Source organism: Alligator sinensis, unplaced genomic scaffold (genome assembly GCF_000455745.1).
Source record: "Alligator sinensis unplaced genomic scaffold, ASM45574v1 scaffold103_1, whole genome shotgun sequence".
Taxonomy (NCBI): Eukaryota; Metazoa; Chordata; order Crocodylia; family Alligatoridae; genus Alligator; species Alligator sinensis.
In genome coordinates this window covers 1,563,998-1,570,598 of record NW_005842226.1, presented here as the reverse complement: position 1 = coordinate 1,570,598, position 6,601 = coordinate 1,563,998, and the positions used below count along the sequence as shown (strand labels likewise).

General features: G+C 46.3%; 1 protein-coding gene across 3 annotated transcripts in view; it reads right to left on the bottom strand.

The window, feature by feature from the left end:
- Window positions 1-3,874, bottom strand: part of FZR1 (fizzy and cell division cycle 20 related 1) — a 30,569-nt gene extending 26,695 nt beyond the window's left edge. The window contains exon 1 of one of the 3 annotated variants that reach the window (XM_006027186.3): window positions 3,811-3,874. The gene's annotated coding sequence lies outside the window, so the exon portion shown is untranslated. The other 2 variants (XM_025208309.1, XM_025208308.1) reach the window with 2 other exon arrangements.
- Window positions 3,875-6,601: the final 2,727 nt, after the last annotated feature.

The window sequence follows — 6,601 nt, the reverse complement described above, 5'->3', positions numbered from 1 at the left end:
CCTGCCACTGTTCTTCTTGTCCCTTCTGCGATCTGCCATGTGCCACACAGAGGCTGCCCATGTCACTTGTGGCATGATTGCTACAGGCTGTCTACCCCTGACTTAGTACATGCCCAAGTTTTACCAGAGAGCCTGAATCAATGGCCTGTCTCCAAAACAAGAACTTTGCACTTGTTTAATAAAAAGACCTGATAAGTTTCCTTATCACAGAAAGACAAACAGAAAGGGCAACATGAAAGGCAGAATGGCAGAACAGCTCTAAAAAAAATTTCAATTCAGAGGCCTCAATGAATAAAGGATGCTGTAGCAAAACAATTTAACAGCTGAAGTCCCCTTCTTCTTGTCTGCAAAAAAAAGACGTTTAATCAAAAAGGCAGAGAAAAAAAAAAATCAAGCTCAATTCCAGCAGATCCTGTCAGGAACCTAGTTTTAGCTTTTGAGATATTAAATCTCAGGCGAATTTCTTCAGAACCTCTGGTTATCTATATCTAAGCTATTAACTCCCACTGATACATTGGACCACATTCTTTGCTGCCTATACTTTGTATACTTGGTACCGTCATCTATATCAGTGAAAGATATGAATAAAATGCCACAATTTTCCACAGATGTTAAAGGGCTACCCACTAATAAGAGTCAGGCCTAACTGAATTATTACATCTTATAAAGCAACCAGAAACTAAAATTGAATATATTGCAATTAGAGTTTGACTTCTCACTTCCTCTGTACATAAGCAGGAACAACATAGAGTATGACAAACCCAGCTTCTCTCAAAGTACTCAACTGCTGTACTGGTACTTTGAGATGGAAGGACTGCCTCTGCAAGAGAAAAATCATTCAGTTTCTATGTCCCTTCAATCCTTGGCCTCTGCCAAGACTGCCAACAGGGGATGCAAAGGGCCAAATGTGCTCACTTCATGTACTGACCTCTGCAGTCAGAGTTCCTTTATCTAAAGGTATTTTACATAAATTACTGGACAGAGAACAGGAAATTACAAGTGCATCAATAACAACAAGGAAAATTAAGAACAGAATCTGTTTAAGTTCTGCAATTCTTTTTTTTTTAGATGAACTGGATTGCACTGTGCATAGGATACAGATCATATGAAAAAGGGGCTGTTTTCCCCATTAAATAATCCAAATTCAGACTATATGGATTCTAGATGGGGACACACAAGAATAGAAGGAAGAAAAGTTACTGTATACAGTTCCATGAAATACTCTGACTATACACAAAACATATGGGCTTACTTTTTAGTAGCTTATGCTCTAGTTAATAGCACTTTGCTAGATGGTTTGAGAAAAAATGGTTACTGCATGGGTAATCATGAGCACTAGAGATAGTACAGCTCAACTACACCTGGCCTGAAATTTCCCTACTGAGCTGTCTTTCAAGCCAACACTGTACAGTTCGATACAAGCCCTGAGGATCTGACTGGACAAGCATCTAAATACTTCCACCATATTCATACATATACTATAAAAATAACTATACTTATTTGAATGTAGGCATTATTAGAATTTACCTTGATTTTTTTTTTTTTTTTAACAACCCATAAGAGGAATACAAGTTGTTAAAGGCAAACATCCAGAGAACATCTGCTTTACTGAAACAAAATATTAACAGATGCTGATAGATCTAAAAACAAAAACATTTAATTCTCAATTCCATCTTCTTACAGAATTTTACTGAAAAACAAGCAATTAAAAAGGAAGTCAGTTTGATCACTGCATCCAATATTTCCACTACTTAATTCAATGCGGTTCCTGGCCATCTATGAACAAAAATATTAAGTCACAACATTTATAATGTAGCAGCCCCTATTGACAGCTACACAGAATTCTGTTTGTACATTAAAAACAATTTTTAATATGACAAACTGTTACCAGCAGGAGAACTGCTTTCAGTGATGAACCCTTAAGCATGAAGCACTAGGCTAGCATCATTAAACACACTAATTTGATAAGACTCAGCATTTCTCCCCAGGAAAGTGAGCACAGTGCCTTCAAGAGAGCTACAAATCAAATAAAACTCATTCAAGCAATGAAGTTTAAGACAGGAGCTTTGACAGATAACCCCAAGATGATCTAAGAGGTTTCATTTAGCTTTAATGACTATTCTAATGAAAAGCTCTTCCCTAGTACAAAACAAAAAAGCTGACTTCAGTGTTTCTAAACCAGCAAGTAATAAACTGCAGATCAGGAGCAGTACCTTTTAAAAAGGTATTAACAGAACCTTCTGATCTGAAAATACATGGAAAAAGAAAATGCTTGGGAGGGGACAGCCAACAAGCTTTTACATACTGGCTGCTTGTTTATATACAGTCCAGACCAGTGATATTATGCTGTTGCTTCTAATACGTGTTCAGTAGGGTTTGAGAGATGAATTTGGGGCTAGCTCCCAATGGGTATGCCCATCATGCCATGAAAGGCGCCATCATAGTTACCGCTACAGCTGACAGTGAGACAGTCAGCCATATTAATCTAAAGTCAAATAGAAGCCAGGCTAGATTTGCACATTATAGACTAACCAAAATATGCACATATAATTAGGGACCTACCAAATTCGCAGCAGAAGGCAAAAACTGCTGTTTTAAATATCGTGCTCTCTTTGCATCCCGCTCCTGATTGACCAAAGGGCCTCTGACAGTCCTGTGGTCACTGACCAGAGAGTAAGCAAAAACAGCACCAAAAAACTGCAGTTTTCACTTTCCCACCGATCAAGAACAGATGGAGAGTGGGGAGCAGTGGGGCCCCTCCACCAATCAATGGAAGGCGGGGGGCACACGAGGGAACCTGCAAAATTAAAGGAGCCACTGGGCACCCCACTCTGCCGTGAATTCAGTAGGTCTCTATGTAAAATATTATTTAAAGCTGTGCACATTGGATACCCGACCATCTCTTTAAGCCCCTGGATACACCACGTACCAACTCAAGGATCGGTCTGCAGTCTTGTCATGAATACTGAGGCCGTGCCCAGCTCACAAGACCCGTAGGGACCTACTGAAGCTATATATATAGCACAAGTTTTTGTGGGCTTAACTCACTTCACCTACATGAAACCAGATGATGAAGTATGCATACACCTACCCCCAGGATGCCTTGAGATCCTTTCAAGAGCGCCACAAGCTGTCATGCAATGTTAGCACTGTTAAAATGATTCACAAGATAAACCAAGAGATTTTAAACAGGAATCTGTGGTGTCCAAAGCATTCTGCCCTGTTAGCCCGAGTTCTTGGCAGCAGAAGAATTGCACTATTATTTTTCTATCATCAAAAATAAATGAAAATTAAGTGCTAGCATTTTCTGAGGGGCGCCTCAAGTCTAGTAGTCTACATGTGCATGAAGGTGCTTTTCCTAACACACATTAAAATTGAATACCTCCAATATGAGGTACTGAACAAATGCGCATTAGGCTGCCTTAATGTACAGTAACGAGCGTACGTGGTTTTTAAGTGATGCTTAATGTGTAGTAGCCTATTTTACTGCATGTTAGCATAACTGCACAGTTTTCTTAGGTGACACTTTAATTCACAGTAAAATAGGCTACTGCGCATTAAAAAACGTGTAGATGCGCCCAAAGAGTTGAGAACAACTGTTCTAGACAGGTGCAAGTCTACGCAGCCCACTACTGGCTGTTTCAGCAAACGAACCAAGCAGTGACTAGGCCGCAGAAGATGACCTGTCCTCTCACTTCCAAGAAAGACCCTTGCCGGGCCACAGCTGAAGAGCGCTGGATAAGCAGAGACGCCTCGTACTCGAGCTGCGCACGCTGAATACGCGCCCGTGCCCCTGGACACGCCGCGTACCGACTCAAGGATTCGTCTGCAGTCTCGTCATAAACGCTGAGGCCGTGCCCAGCTCACAAGACCTGAGGCAGAACGGAGAATAGCAGGATACGGACTTGCCCAACTGTACTTAACAGATGCCAAGATATTCATCAGGACATCTTCTGACAGGTTAAATTTAGGAGGGACTAAAACGTGAAGACTGTTACCTCCGACAGCCGTTATACGCTTTTGTGCTACTGAGAGGTGCCAGCATGATCCTTGCGGAGGGCGAAGCCCTCTCTGCCCCAGAGGAACGGGCTCGGCAGCGAGAGCCCAGCGCAAGCCTCCCTCGCCCCCCGCAAAGGGCCTCCTCGAGGCTTTAAGGAGCAAATTCACTCCGCGTGGCCCTGCGGGTTTCTGGAGCTGCCAGCCTGTGGGCACGTCCCCGTCTGCTGCCACCTGCTCGGCGCTGGGCAAGACCACGCCGAGGCGGCTCGGCTGCCCTGCTGCTGGCAACCAGAGGGAGCAGGTGGCCAAGCCCCGGGGCCCCACCCAGGCTTCCCCGCAGCGCCTGCGGGAGCTGCCCGAGGGGGTCTGCGATGGGACGTCTCCCCTGCCCCCCGGGAGCAAGGAGGCCCGCCTCGGCCCTGCCCGGGAGCGGCCCGCCCCTCCAGCCTAAGCACACAGAGAGGACACCGGGGCCCCCGGGCCCACCCCATGCCCATGCCCATGCCCATGCCCATGCCCAGGCCCCCGGCCCCAGCGCCGGCGCCCCCCCCCCCCCCTTTCCGGCCCCCCCCAGCCTCAGCTCTCCCAATATGGCGGCCGCTCCCCCCACTGCCCGCGGCCCCGCCCCCAGCGCGGGGCATCACGGGAACCCCGCCCCCCTGGGCCCGTTCGAATCAATACAAGGAGGAAGGAAGGATGCGTCTGTTGCTGCGGTAACCGCTGCGGCCTGCCCGCGCCGCCTGGCCTGCGCTCGAGTTATGACGTCATGTTGTGACGAAATGGTGCAGTGGGCCGCGCTGACCTCACTGGCAGGGCCTGGTTCACCACACAGCGGGGGCAGGGGGCGCTGCGCTGCAGTGGCCCAGAACATGTGCGATCCCCCCACATCTTGACCCAGACTGGACTGGGGGGGCATGGGGCTGGGCCCCGCGCCCGGCTGCAAAGCTTTTTGCTACAGCCCAGTGGTGGCCTGTAGTCCTACGAAGACGCCTCTGGGCAGGGAGGTGTGTGGTGACCCAGTATGGTTCACGCAACAGATTTTATTACAAGTTTTCCAATATTTGATCTGATTCTTAAAGCCTCGGCTCCTGCAGTCAAGTGATTATACGAGACCCTCGGCTTTATTGGTTATAAAAAATAAGCCTCCTCCGATTGCTTCTGCGCAAAGAAAAGTGTGACCTGGGTGAAAGCTAAGGGCCCAAAAACCAAATGAAGGATTTTTAAAGAAGCCTGGGACCTTGCCTCCTAAACCTTGTCTGACTTGATCCCAAATGCATAGATGGTCTAATACAAAAGAAAGAAATCCTTGCCTCTTGCATAATTTCTGCACCATCACAGCTGCATCATCTGGATACAACCGTTTTTAAAGACGTTTACTTGATTTAAACGTAATCATGTGATTTGGGTGGAGTGACTGGAATGCTTGGGCGTGGCGACGTTTCGGATATTTCTGCCTTTTTTCCCTGTGGCAAAAAGTCCATTTAATACGTTCACAACACAATGAGAACACAAACTCCAATCTCTGTTCAAGTGCCTTATGACGATGAAGGATCATCTCATGACGTCCTGTGAAAAATGAAGGGTTGGCGTATGCCCCTTCAGTTCATGGCTTTGAACGTTGATTTGCCGTGGTTCTGGCTGCTGGGATCAAAGGCGAGTTCCCCTGAGAGCTTCGAATGAGATACGAATCGCAGGATTGCTGACACTCGCAACTTTATGGCAAGCCTAAGAGATTTTCATCTGCTTTCCATGATGCTTGCAGTCGTGGCAGGAATAGGCTACAACTCAGAAATATGAGTTTAGCTGACTTTAGTATAACCTGTAGCCAAGAGTTCAGCTTTCTGGGTAGGCAGCAGCTAGCTCACAATGACTCCAGTCTATAATTCTTCCAGCAGAAGGCGTGGTGCGATTTCGAGCCGTGGCTGTGAGGAATAGCACAGCAACTCCAGGCCCAGGTTTTGATGGCACTGGGAATGGAGCGTGTTAGTCATGGGGGAGCGCTCAGACACTCCCGGTAGTAAATGGGAGGACGAACAAGTGGTAGCAGCTCTCAGCTCCAGTATCAGTCTGTCTCAGCAGGAGTCCTTGCACAAATTCCAGGGCCAAGTACAGCTTCAGCTGGGATTACCAGCATTTCCTAACTATTAACTTAATAATGAATTTCCGGATCAAAATAGCCAGTGACCTGTTGTATCCAGGTAGTCCTTGGAGGGTTTGGTAAATGTTAAAGGAAATTAAATATTCCTTATATACAGATGATATATCTGTAACACCTAAGCACTTCTCTTTTAGAGTATCTGTCTTTGGTAGACAGACAGCCCACCATATTTTAGCAATACACTGAACAAGAAAAATGTTTTTGAAATTTTTTTGTGGAATCCTGGAGAAGTAGGGCGGGAAGGGACCTCAGGAAGGCTGCAAGTCAAACTCCCTGCTCAAAGCAGGATCATCCCTATCCAAACCATCATATACAAATGTTTGTCTAACTCAGGGGTCAGCAACCTATGACCTGTGTGCTGGATCCAACCTGCAGAGGTCTAATCCAGCCTGCAAACTCCAATTTGGTCCAGGGGATTGGTGGCACGGAGCTTTGCCATGCTGC